General features: G+C 39.3%; 1 long non-coding RNA gene across 1 annotated transcript in view; it reads right to left on the bottom strand.

Moving 5' to 3' along the window:
• The window catches only part of A330008L17Rik (RIKEN cDNA A330008L17 gene), a 316,765-nt gene that overhangs the window by 45,978 nt on the left and 256,798 nt on the right, over positions 1-13,989 (bottom strand). The window contains exons 2-4 of the long non-coding RNA NR_132435.1: positions 10,824-10,914; positions 9,629-9,713; positions 8,181-8,310 (exon numbers count right to left, since the gene is read on the bottom strand). This is a non-coding gene — a long non-coding RNA (RIKEN cDNA A330008L17 gene). The remainder of the gene's footprint in view (positions 1-8,180; positions 8,311-9,628; positions 9,714-10,823; positions 10,915-13,989) is intronic.

Raw genomic sequence — 13,989 nt, 5'->3', positions numbered from 1 at the left:
ATAGTGCCTCACAATAATTTGTGACTCTACTTTCAGGACTCTGATGTGCTCTTCTGACCTCTATGGGACACCAGGTATGCACATAATACACAGGCATACATGCAGGAAAATAATTCTATACATAAAATAAAAGAAATAGATTTCAGAAAATATGCTCTTCATAGGAATGGTTCATAACTAGACTGGAGATGGGAGACCTAACTACTGAGAAATCAGAAACTTCAGCACTAGCAGCAATAGCAGTAGTGAAGGGAGATGAGTTAATGTTGGAGTGTAAACCTAAGAGCAGAGCCAGACAGGAGGAGGGTCTCCACTGGATTCCTAGAGTTTTGAATGTTATCCAGGTGAACTGACTGCCAGGTTATATAAAACCGTTTGGAACACCCTGAAATTATCCTTCTCCAGTCTTGGGAGTAGACAGTTTGCAGAATTCTGAGGGCTCAACCAGAGCCGGATACATGCCTTGTTGAATTTAATGTGAGCTTTTTAAATATATTGGGCTATTGTTGCTAATGAATTGTGTGAACAAATTTCTTACACATAATTTAATTCAGTTGTTTACTCCTAGAAGTGATTCAAAGAGAAAGAATAATTGTAAGAATTTTAGAAGAAAGCCATCCTCCATACATGATTAGCTTTGAGTCATCAGTTTTGCGCATTATTCAATGTCAATGTGTCATCTTTTAGTTTATGCCCTTGCAATTTTTCTCTTTGGCCAGATTGTATCAGATTCAGAAGTTCATACACTGACCATTTCATATTGCTGTAAGTTGCAAATGTAGAATTAATTCTTTATTAAAATTTGTTTGCTTGACACTGTAATTATATTTCTAAAAGGAAACAATCAGGTTTGTTTCCAAAATGCAATCCCTTTATCTCTTTAAATCATAATCTCCGTCTCCCCCACTATATGTACCAAATTGTTGTTGAGGGCAGAATTATTCACCAATCTACTTAATGAGCTGATGAAAAAATTACTCTTGATCATTAAGCTCTACTCATTTTATCCCAAATGCTTAGAATATAACCTAATAAATTATATTGGAATAGGATAAAACTCTGCAAATTTATATCTTGTGGCCATCTTGTCTCTTCACTATCAAACTTAGTGGGTGACACAGAAAAGCCACCCCAATGCTGGCAGGAATGAATCAAGCAGAGCTGCTTGGATGAAATATGCAGTAACTGGTAATAATAGAAACAATTCAAACTACTGATAGCAGTTTTGCTGATGTATATTACTGCTGTTTTGGGGTGCTCAAAAGTAAGAGAGTAATAAAAGCAGTTTAAAGGGCCCTAAAGAGATACACACTTTGGTTTAAAGCCCTCTGGATCTCTAAGAGAATAAATCTGTTTTGGTAATTGCAAGTGAGAATTTCCTTGTAGACCCTTGGAGACTCTTCAGCTTAGTTGCTTCTGGTTTTGCTGAATCTGCTTTATTTTCCTCATCAAATAGCCCCCCCCCCTTTTTTGTGTAATATGTATTGGAAAGGACCAATGGACTCATTGCTTGCACGGTTGGCATATTCACTTCTAATCATAGTGACCCTTAGGAATACTGATTATACATTAGACTCATCTCACTCTTTTTGTTGTTGTTGTTGTTTTGTTTGTTTGCTTGTTTGTTTTGAGACAGGGTTTCTCTGTGTAGCCCTAGCTGTCCCGGAACTCACTCTGTAGACCAGGCTGGCCTCGAACTCAGAGATCCACCTGCCTCTGCTTCCCAAGTGCTGGGATTAAAGTCATGTGCCACCACGCCCAGCAACTCATCTAACTCTTAAAAGGTCAGAATCACTGCAATTGAAATGACAAAAACATGGGAAGCAGAACTCAGGATGGTTCAGTGATTTGTTTCGATCACACAATGAATATATTCGGAGATAATTTTAAAACTCCTGTATCTATGTACTTCAACAGAGGAATGGATACAGAAAATGTGGTACATTTACACAATGGAGTACTACTCAGCTATTAAAAAGAATGAATTTATGAAATTCCTAGACAAATGGATGGACCTGGAGGGTATCATCCTGAGTGAGGTAACATGATCACAAAGGAACTCGCACAATATGTACTCACTGATAAGTGGATATTAGCCCAGAAAATTAAAATACCAAGTTACAAGTTGCAAAACACATGAAACTCAAGAAGAACGAAGACCAAAGTGTGGTCACTTTGCCCCTTCTTAGAACTGGGAACAATAGACCCATGGAAGGAGTTACAGAGACAAAGTTTGGAGCTGAGACAAAAGGATGGACCATCTAGAGACTGCCGCACCCAGGGATCCATCCCATAATCAGCCTCCAAACACAGACACCATAGCCTATGACAGCAAGATTTTGCTGAAAGGACCCTGATATAGCTGTCTCTTTTGAGGCTATGCCAGTGACTGGCAAACACAGAAGTGGATGCTCACAGTCAGCTAGTGGATGGAGCACACGGCCCCCAATGGAGGAGCTAGAGAAAGTACCCAAGGAGCTAAAGGGGTCTGCAACCCTATTGGTGGAACAATAATATGAACTAACCCGTACCCCTAGAGCTTGTGTCTCTCTAGCTGCATATGTATCAGAAGATGGCCTAGTTGGCCATCTTTGAGTAGAGAGGCCCCTTGGTCTTGCAAACTTTATATGCCTCAGTACAGAGAAACACCAGGGCCAAGAAGTGGGAGTGGGTGGGTAGGGGAGTGAGGGGGGAGGGTATGGGGGACTTTTGGGATAACATTTGAAATGTAAATGAAGATGATACCTAATAAAAATATATTAAAGAAAGAAATCTGAAAAAAAATTATCAGCTTTTATTACTTGGGTCATTCTTTTCTGGTTTTCTTTAAGAACAGGATTTGTATAATTTTTTTGTTACATCGCAAATTTGTTAACTTTCATGTTTATGTTATATTACACACATAAAACATATACTACTTTCTAGAAATCATGATTTCATGTAATTAAAACCCTAAAGTTATAATATAATCTGATACAATATAATTGTCAAGAGAAGTCTCATAGTGATGTTTGTTATCAAAATTTCGATTTATATTAGAGACAAGTTATCATCATTGAAATGATGTTTTGGGTATGAGTAAAATACAATTAAAATAGGGATAATTTAATTTATCCTTCAACATTACTTAATGCCATATTACAATCCAAAGTATTTGTTATACTCTCAATAATTACTTCTTCTACTGTCAATCATAGCATGAAACTTTCAGGGAAACTCATCAGGAAGGCCAAGCATTGCTTGTTTCAAAGTAGGACACCTCTATTGAAGAAAACAATCATTCGTTCTGTCACGCAAAGTGCCTATATATTAATCTTTTACTCTACATAAGCTTGTGAATGAATTTGTGGAACCAGAAATGTTCGGGACTTAGCATCTGCTAACTAACAGCAAATGAAAGAGTGGGCACAAGTGATGTGTGAGCACTGCTGGTCACAGAGTGCAGTCAGTTCCTGCAGACGTCAGAAGCATCAGAAACTTTCCTCTCTACCCCTATATCTTGAATGTCAGATGTGGTGTGTTTCTAGGTGCTATCTCTTTGTGTTGAAACAGAAATTTTGATTCACTTGAATAATGTAATAAACTCTAAATATGATTTGTGAAATTATCCAACATGTGCGGAAATCCTTCTTTAAATAATGAGCTGCAACACTTCTGTGTATTCTGTATATTTCTGTTTCTTTTTGTGGTATCTACCATCTATCTCTCTATCACTTTATATCTATATATCATCTATCTATCTATCTATCTATCTATCTATCTATCTATCATCTATCTATCTATCTATCTATCTATCTATCTATCCCTTTATGTGAATATTTCTGTGTTTCCCTCTCTCTTTCTGTGAGTATTTTCTGTCTCTAGATCTCTTTTCTTCTCATTTCTGACCTCTTTCTGTCTGTGCTTTAAGGATCTCTCAGTCACAGAAACATACAAACCAAGTAGACAGGATTTCTGATATCTGTCCTCCAGCTTGCTAATGCTCAGTCGCTACTGTGAACTTTATTCAGGTTTGTATTTTTCTGCTTTTCCTCCCCTGTGTGCTACAATTAACTTTTCATAAGCAAAATTCTAGTATTGCTAAGACATGAATTTAAGTTTATCCCACTACAGGTGGTAAAATCAAGACATCTCTTACATAATGAACTCATATACCACAAGAAAAAAATCGCCTAACTCTATTAGGTTTAATTTTGATAAACACTTTTTTGTGTACTCTCTATAACTCACTTGGTACAAGAGTTCTCTCTGGTAAAGGATGCAATTCTATGCAAAATACTCTAAGCTGTTTAGAAATATTTCAAATATTAGTTCCCTGTTGTCATTGTATGACTGTCTCAGCTCCAGAATCTTATGACTTTGTTACTCTGAATTGTTCAATTGTGTACAAACTCAACAAGACTTCCTGGTTTTGTTTTTCTTTGTTGCAAAACTTTTCTTTCTGTTTTATGTGAAATTCACAATATCCATTTTTTTTCTGAACTCTATCTCAATCATTACTGGCATTAAAAGGCATTTGATAATATATAGCACCCCAAGTGTGTGACTGCACTTTTATCCTCTCTTGCATTATATCTGCTCTAACAACATTAAAACAGCAGCCATCGAACTATGCCATCTAATTGTCTTATTGTTCACCTAAAAGCCCCCAAAGCAAGAACAAGCATTTTTTTTTACAGTATCTAGAATCATGCAAAATATCTAGTACAAGGAATACTGAATATTTAGTGTATGAACGTGAATGCACTTGTAGAAACACAAATGGATGGATATTCAGATATTTATATTCATGGAAGAAGAAACATTTACAAGTGAAATACAGTTGATTTGTAACTAACATATTATATTTTAAATAACGGTGACAAGTGACATATTTGGAGACGGCTAGGTGAGACACAGGTAGAGAAGTTCAAGCTGCAGTTTACTTATTTATTCATTTTTATTTATTTCCCTTGCAGGGTAACACCTGTGAACTCTTCACGCTAATTAGTGTCACCTGGCAGTGACTGCTTAAGGAGAGCCTATGAATTAAATCCTTGATTGGATGACTCTTCTGAATCTTTCTTTCTTTTCATTTCTTTTTTTTTTTTCTTTTTTGGTTTTTGGTTCAAGCACTCTTGTTTCCTTTGTAAATAATCCATGATTTATTTTTGGCAGAGGGGGTGGGTGGGCATTTTCTGTTTCTCATTTAAAGAACTTGACAATCTGCTTTGGTTTTCCTTTGAATCAGCACATAGCACACTATCAGTCAAAATCGTTTGACAAAGCACAGTGGTGGCCATGGAACAGCAGGAAAGGTTTCAAGGTGAAGGGAGGCAATCATGGGCTTGTAAGCCTGGGTGCTCTTCACTTCTCTGCCCTTCACCCTCTCTGAAGCTCCTGCACTGCACCCCCCACACACACCCTCTCCCCCCAACACAAGCACCGCAACTCTCACTAAATGGCTCAAGGCTTATCGCATATACCCATGTGTACCCATGTGTTTTGGACATGAGGTGAGGAGGTGGAGGAGGGGGATTGAGACTGCAATAGTAGATTGGGGAGGGCAGGGGAACCACAGAGCAAGAAAATAGATTGAGAGCAGCAGGAGGCTGTGGGAAGGCCTGCTGAGAGCAGAGACAAGCAGCATTTATATCTCAACCTTCTGTCTCCCCGGCCACTTTTGGCTCTGGTTTCTTCCTTGCCCATGCTGGTGTTTCCTCTGTCTGGAATGTCCTTGTCACTTGAATGTTCCTATTGCCCTCAAGCCCCACCATAAAATCACCTCACACACACTCAGTTGGTATTGTGTTCCACTCTGTTTTGACATCTGTTTTGATACATATGTTTGTAGGAATTATTTCTAACTAAATAGATGGGAAGTATAAAAGTGAATGATTTGAGTTCATTTACATATCTAGGAACATAAGTGGCTAAGGATAGTTATGGAAGAAATATTATTAAATCAATGAATGAATGGATGCCATTTAAGCCCAAATTCTTTACTTTTTCCCATAATATATACACCCAAAACCATTCATATGGTTAGATGTGACTGAAGTGTTATATATTTCATGCATTTAATGTGTTTTTTCCTGTTTCCTTTATAAATAACCTTTGCACTGAAGGTTTCACAAGCCACCATTTTAAACGAACCACACATGCAGTGATTTAAATTGGTAGTCTCTATTGAGGATGGTTCCACTAACTCCAACCCACCAGAAATGCTGCTGCCAGTCACAGGATGTGTCCCTTCAAGTTCTTGTTTTGAGAAAGCCAGAGAGACTCCCCAACAGCATAGGCTTTTGCTTTTTTTTTACCCTAGGTTTCCTTCCACAACTTGCAAACAAAACCCTGTTGCTGAACTTGCCACTCCCTTCAAATACAGGACTCAGAGAAATTGAGCTGGAACTTAGGCAAAATTTTCCATCTCCAGATCCAGCTCTGATAGCATTGGAAGATGCTAATCAAGCTGCTAAGAGAGAAAAAAAACATTAGTCTTACCCATCTGGAAAGTCTAGGAGCTACAAGGATGACCAGAATGTTACTACGATATTCCTTCCAAGAGCTCACTAATCAGACTTAAGGTCCACTCACTATTAAATAATATTGACTAGTTCTATAACTCCATATTTATATAGATAATAGATTATTAAAAACAAACAAAAAAGACAAGTGGAAAGGTAAATTATAAATGAGAAGAAAAGCATATAGGCCTATAATGGCCCAACAGCCTCCTTATTTCTTTTTACTGTATTCATTCAAACACAGCATCTAATATGGCATCTTCCCACAAGGCATAAAAGTTTGAAAACATGTTTCAGTGTATGTTCTTCCGGACCCACACCTCAAAATGAACACTCTAGGAATTGCAGGTTTTCCAGTTTCTAAAATCTCACTGTTATGTTTTGATGAACAGTTTAGCTGTTCTATGGAATGTGCCATTGTGCCATTGACTTCTGGAGATTGTCGGAATATTTTCTACAGTGTCTTTTAATTTTTTTTTTATTTAGATAGTAGGCACAAAACTAAATCCATTGAACTTCATTTCTAATTTACAAATGTCAGGATATAATAAATTCTGTTTGCCTTTTAAAATATGAAAGCATTATTTAGTTATTTATATGAAGGGTCTTACCTGCTTCTTAAAATACCTCTTTTTAAAGAAGTTATTGTTCAAATAGTGTAATTCTGCTCCTGAGTGACATGGTGAAATGTGTGCTCATTAAGCAGGGGGCATAGGCATGACCCTCACACGTCTACTGTCTCAGCATGCGTCTCAGATGTCTGTTTCATGAGTTAGAGATTTCAATTGATCAAACAGTATAAGTCCCTAAAATATATTCTTGTATCCTTCCCTATCACCTACACTCACAAAGTATGCATGAGGGAAGGAGATGGTTCCCCCCAGCCCCATTTTTCAAATATTTTAAAGCGCATGTGATGGTTCAGGAGAGATCAAGAGGGAAAGAGAAAGAGGTAGAGAGAGACACTTGAGTTTTGAGAACAGGATATGTAGAATGGACAATCTACCAAACTGGATTTGTCCTGAAGATTCCTCGTCCCAACCCAGGGCTCAGCTTCCCAACTAAAGGATAGGAAACAGCCACATTAAAAAAAAAATAGTATGTAACAAAAGAACTATCAAAATATATGAATACTAAAATGATGCAGTGTGTGCTGGTTCAGAAGTGATTATGCAAGTATACCAATCAGCCAACGCAGCTGTTTGGGGAATGCATTTCATTGACTTCAGATTAGCAAAGATGTGAAAAGGTATTCACTGGCTGTGTCATTGCGCCTGTCTATTTCTTCCCTGAAAGACTGCTCTGTGAGACACTGTTATGATTCAAATGTCATTCACACTAGAGTAGCAAGAACAAAGCAGAATTTCCAATAGAAGAAGATCTAATTAAGAGAATAATATTTGCTTATTGTCAGCACCTAATTAGTTTCCCCTGTATTCATGTTTAGAGAGGTGGCTCTGTTATAATTACAGTTCAACAAGGAGCAGTTGTGTAATGTGTCCCAGCGCAGAAAATGCAGCTAAGAGGCGGAGGTCTTCCCCTTTCCCTCTTTATACAAACCAACACACCCGCACAATAGAGATATCAGATGGCTACATTTCACTCTTTTCTTCACAGTGTAAGGATCAAACTAATAAGCTCAGCGAAGGGAAGAAAAATGTGTTACTATTTTACCATTCAATGAATCTGACTTCAGGGTATTATGAGCTGGTGAATTGGAGGTGGGGAGTAGAAGTTTATGGTCTTCTTCTCTTGAATTTTAAAATTGGCATTTCTTGTCTTTTTTCTTTCATGAATCTGATCCCTGCAAAGGATAATAGGAAACAAAGAGGACAGTCATGGATCATAAATGTATGCAAAATTAGGAAACTGTAACTGTGTTCTATTCTAATGGGGGAAGTACCCTGGTGTTGAACAAAATCCTGCAAAGTCCTCTGCTTACAACTTCAATCAGAAATGCAGAGGAACCTACACTGAGTGTCTCTACAAATTCTCCAGTCTTCTCCTACGTACCCTTGATACCTTAACTGAAAACCATTTACCACAGGAGCAGCAGAGGATAAACTGGGTGCCTTTATGCACTGTCAACATTCCTATGATTTAATCAAGTAGAAGTTATTAATCTATGAGGATGCTCTTACATAGATCATTTTCTGTGTAATCATCTCATGATGCTACAGGCACCAGGCTGACCTGAATCTTTAGGTTATTTAATTTTGCTTCTAACCAAAAATAGAGAACAGAGACAACAAAAATATCTTTCCTAAAACTTGGCCACAAAGTGACATGGATCACGAAAGTCTCATTTTCATAGATGCTAACACACAAAGCACATTAGAGAGCCATGGCTCCTGGCTGGGTAACCTTCCCCTGCTGTCAATTCTAAATAATTGAGAAAACAAACTGGTAGAACACTAAGTATCCTTTGTACATCATTTCAGGTAGCCTGCTGCTTGCTTTAGGCCATGTCATTTGGCAAAGCTCAAACTCAACATTTAAGAATTATTTCTCTTTACAAGAATCTATGGCCTTCCAATACAATAAATTGCCTCTTTTTAAGGTTGAAATGCCTGTTAACCTTTCAAAAAAACAGCATATGGATACATGTAGGTGTGTAACTATAACAATTTAGTTGTTTGACTCTCAGGGTTCTTCTTTTCTCTTTTCCATTTTGTTCTATTTTCTCCCCTCCCCTCCCCTCCCCTTTCCTCCCCTCCCCTATCCTCCCCCTTTCTTCCCCTCCCCTCCCCTCCCCTTTCTTCCTCCTCCTTCCTCCTCCTTCCCCTCCTTCCCCTCCTTCCCCCTTCCCCCTTCCCCCTTCCCCCTTCCCCCTTCCCCCTTCCCCCTTTCCCCTTTCCCCTTTCCCCTTTCCCCTTTCCCCTTTCCCCTTTCCCCTTTCCCCTTTCCCCTTTCCCCTTTCCCCTTTCCCCTTTCCCCTTCCCCTTCTTTATGTGCATAGGTATGGTAATCACCCACTTAGACATGGGATACCTACTGATGACCACATTCTTCCAAAAACAGGGATTCTCCCTTCCTGTTTTATTCAGTTTTATTGCTGTGATGAGACACCATAATCACAGCAACTCTTATTGATGGAAAACATTTAATTGGGGGTGGCTTACCATTCAGAGGTTTTGTCAGTTTTCGTCATGGTGGGAAGCACTGTAGAATGCAGGCAGATGTAATGCTGGAGAAGTAGCTGACAGTCTATAAATGGATCAGCAGGCAGCAAGAAGTGAGCCACTGGGTCTGACTTTAGTATCTGAAACCTCAAAGACCACCCACAATGACACCCATTGTCCAACAATGCCACACCCTCTCCCAGAAGTCTATAGATGGTACCACTTTCTCCATATGGTGATGTTATTCAAATGCCCATCCCCTCAGCACCCATTAACTCCCAATTGAGTAATTCATCCTTAATAATGTAAAAAGGCAACTGGAAATTTAGGTTCATTTTGTGACATCATCATTTGTCCTTTCTTCCTTTTTGTTGGAGGGGGTAGTGGGGTGCTTTGTTTTATTTTGCCACATCAATCCTATTCATAATGTGAACGTGGAGATGAACAATAGCTTTGAGGGAGCAATATTAGCTTCTGCTATTATAAATTTACTGTAAGAACCTTGACCTTGAGATGCGCCTGTGGGTAGACCCCCTGCCATGGTAAGCAAATGAAATGCAGTAAGTTGTTTATGTATCTTCTGCTGCTATGTAAAATTTGAAGGCACACAGTGCAACAAATTTCTCTACCCCCACTTGTTTCTTCATTCTCAGCTCAGAGGACAGCAGCTTTCCCTTGCTAATTACTCTCCTGGAAATTGTCATGATGTCACATTTGTGACTGCATCTCTAAATGTCTGGGTCATAATGAAGAGTGGTTGATTTAGATAAATTACCAAGATAACCTTTTGCTGAGGTTATTATCATGATTTATAGGAGTCATATGTAAGTTGGAGATTATTATATCTTATTGGTAAAATGGGATTTCCCCAAGCAGTCTCTAACTGAGATGGAGTGAAGTCTCCTTAAAGATACTGGTTAATCTCGTGTCTGGGCTTCTGGCGGTTTTAGTATCTAATCTTAAAGGCAAAGAGTCATAGACTGGGGTCATGAATTGATTCTGTAGAAGAGTCCTTTTCAGATGTGAATGGACATTTCAATATCACCTGAAAGCTTCTTCAACCAGAAAGCTAGGCAATCCCAACTCATAAAGTAAGCCTGAAAATTTGCATTTCTAGCAGATTCGCAGATAATGCTCACGCTGTTGATCTGGGGCTGGATTCTTAAGAAACTTCTTTAAATAATGTTTGGCTTACAGTGTTGTCTCTAAAGCAGCACAACCTCTTGGTGCTCCTCTGAGGGATTCAAATACAGTTTGGTCCATACTTAAAGGTGTAACTTCTTCATCTGCTAGATGAAATAAAAATAGTATAAGTGATGACAATCATAATGCCTGCTCCATGTGGAGAATTTTATATTTGATGCCCAGTGTTCTGACTTCCTTTTGAAACACTTAATCTCTCTTACTTTTCCACACTTAAGGAAACAATACAATCACACACCATCATCCCTGTGTCTCTCTCTCGTCAGAAACAAACCTGCAAGAAGTTCCCATTAACAATCTTACTCCTCATCATGGCTTAGACACTTCATTTTTCACCTTAATAGAAATTCAGGCCCTTTGTTTTCAAACCTAATTTCTGTAACCCCACAAAACAGATTCTAGCAATACCATGTCAGCACCATGACCACACACAGAAAGCATTAATCCTTTAACACAAGGTGCCTTTGCCTTCTCAGATATTCCCATTCCATCAAGATCAAGTGCTTTCTTTGACCATTAAGTAAGCTATACAAGAATGTTCTAAGTTAGTTTGAGGCCAGGAATAGTTTCAGGCCAGGAATAGTTCCTTTTGTGTTTGAAGCCCTTCTTCCCACCAGTCTGTTGACATGAGAACCTTGTAAACTCTCACTATGTAAATCATCACACAGATAAGCCCAGAGACCATCCTCAAAAAGAAATGTAGATCTTTGCCTGCTTTTGAAATGCATTTGGAATGAATTACTAAAAGCAGTAAAACTGTTACCCATTTTTAAAGCTGTTCTTTGAACTTTGAAAACTCAATATTTTCAAACCCTAGTGTTTGCTTTTAATCACTCTCCTGTCCAGCATATAATAAGGTCTTCTTTCAGAGCCTCTGAGGCGGCGCCATTTTCTGGCTCCAGACAACCAGCCACCTTCCTGGTGAGAGCACAGGGGTCCACCCGGCCCGAGAGGCTTCTGCCTCACGTTCCGTGGGGGCCACCTTGGTTCCGGGACTCCTCGGCGGGCGGTCTGCGGGTGAGAGTGTGGAACACAGAGGCCAGCAGCTTCTGGACCGGTGGAGAGCCACAAAGCCTCTGAGGCGGCGCCATTTTCGGCTCCAGACAACCTGCTACCTTCCTGGTCAGAGCACAGGTGTCCGCACAGCCCTTGAGGCTTCTGCCTCACGTTCCGCAGGGGCCACCTTGATTCTGGGACTCCGCAGTGGGCAGTCTGCAGGCCAAAGCAACACAGCTTCTGGGAAAAATCCTGTTTTGGGCCTTCATCTTCGGCCAGGAGGAGGTCCAAACACCAGATAACTGTGCACCTCCCTGAAAGAGGAGAGCTTGCCTGCAGAGACTACTCTGACCACTGAAACTCAGGGAAGAGAGCTAGTCTCCTTGGTCTGCTGATGTAGTGTAACAAAATCACCAGACGAACAATCTCTAAACAAAGACAACTATAAGAACTAACTCCAGAGATTACCAGATGGCAAAAGGTAAACGTAAGAATCTTACTAACAGAAACCAGGACTACTCACCATCATCAGATCCCAGCACTCCCACTTCTCGAGTCCAGGGCACCCCAACACACCTGAAAAGCTAGACCTGGATTTAAAAGCATATCTCATGATGATGGTAGAGGACATCAAGAAGGACTTAAATAACTCACTTAAAGAAATACAGGAGAACACTGCTAAACAAGTAGAAGACATTAAAGAGGAAACACAAAAATCCCTTAAAGAATTACAGGAAAACATAACCAAACAGGTAGAAGACATTAAAGAGGAAACACAAAAATCCCTTAAAGAATTGCAAGAAAACACAACCAAACAGGTGATGGAATTGAATAAAACCATCCAAGACCTAAAAAGGGAAGTAGACACAATAAAGAAAACCCAAAGTGAGGCAACAGTGGAGATAGAAACATTAGGAAAGAAATCTGGAACCATAGATGCGAGCATCAGTAACAGAATACAAGAAATGGAAGAGAGAATCTCAGGTGCAGAAGATTCCATAGAGAACATCGGCACAACAATCAAAGAAAATGGAAAATGCAAAAAGATCCTAACTCAAAACATAAAGGAAATCCAGGACACAATGAGAAGACCGAACCTACGGATAATAGGAGTGGATGAGAATGAAGATTTTCAACTCAAAGGACCAGCAAACATCTTCAACAAAATTATTGAAGAAAACTTCCCAAATCTAAAGAAAGAGATACCCATGAACATACAAGAAGCCTACAGAACTCCAAATAGACTGGACCAGAAAAGAAATTCCTCCCGACACATAATAATCAGAACAACAAATGCACTAAAGAAAGATAGAATACTAAAAGCAGTAAGGGAAAAAGGTCAAGTAACATATAAAGGCAAGCCTATCAGAATTACACCAGATTTTTCACCAGAGACTATGAAAGCCAGAAGGGCCTGGACAGACGTTATACAGACACAAAGAGAACACAAATTCCAGCCCAGGCTACTATACCCGGCCAAACTCTCAATTACCATAGATGGAGAAACCAAAGTATTCCACGACAAAACTAAATTCACCCATTATCTCTCCATGAATCCAGCCCTTCAAAGGATAATAACAGAAAAAAACCAATACAAGGACGGGAACCACGCCCTAGAAAAAACAAGAAGATAATCCCTCAACAAAACTAAAAGAAGACAGCCACAAGAACAGAATGCCAACTTTAAAAACAAAAACAACAGGAAGCAACAATTACTTTTCCTTAATATCTCTTAATATCAATGGACTCAACTAGCCAATCAAAAGACATAGACTAACAGACTGGCTACACAAACAGGACCCAACATTCTGCTGCTTACAGGAAACCCATCGCAGGGAAAAAGACAGACACTACCTCAGAGTGAAAGGCTGGAAAACAATTTTCCAAGCAAATGGTCTGAAGAAACAAGCTGGAGTAGCCATTTTAATATCAGATAAAATCGACTTCCAACCCAAAGTTATTAAAAAAGACAAGGAGGGACACTTCATACTCATCAAAGGTAAAATCCTCCAAGAGGAACTCTCAATTCTGAATATCTACGCTCCAAATGCAAGGGCAGCCACATTCATTAAAGACACTTTAGTAAAGCTCAAAGCACACGTTGCACCTCACACAATAATAGTGGGAGACTTCAACACACCACTTTCACCAATGGACAGATC

This window comes from Mus musculus, chromosome 8, assembly GCF_000001635.26.
Source record: "Mus musculus strain C57BL/6J chromosome 8, GRCm38.p6 C57BL/6J".
Classification (NCBI taxonomy): Eukaryota; Metazoa; Chordata; class Mammalia; order Rodentia; family Muridae; genus Mus; species Mus musculus.
The sequence above is the reverse complement of the archived record's forward strand: the minus strand, read 5'-3'. Positions and strand labels throughout refer to the sequence as shown.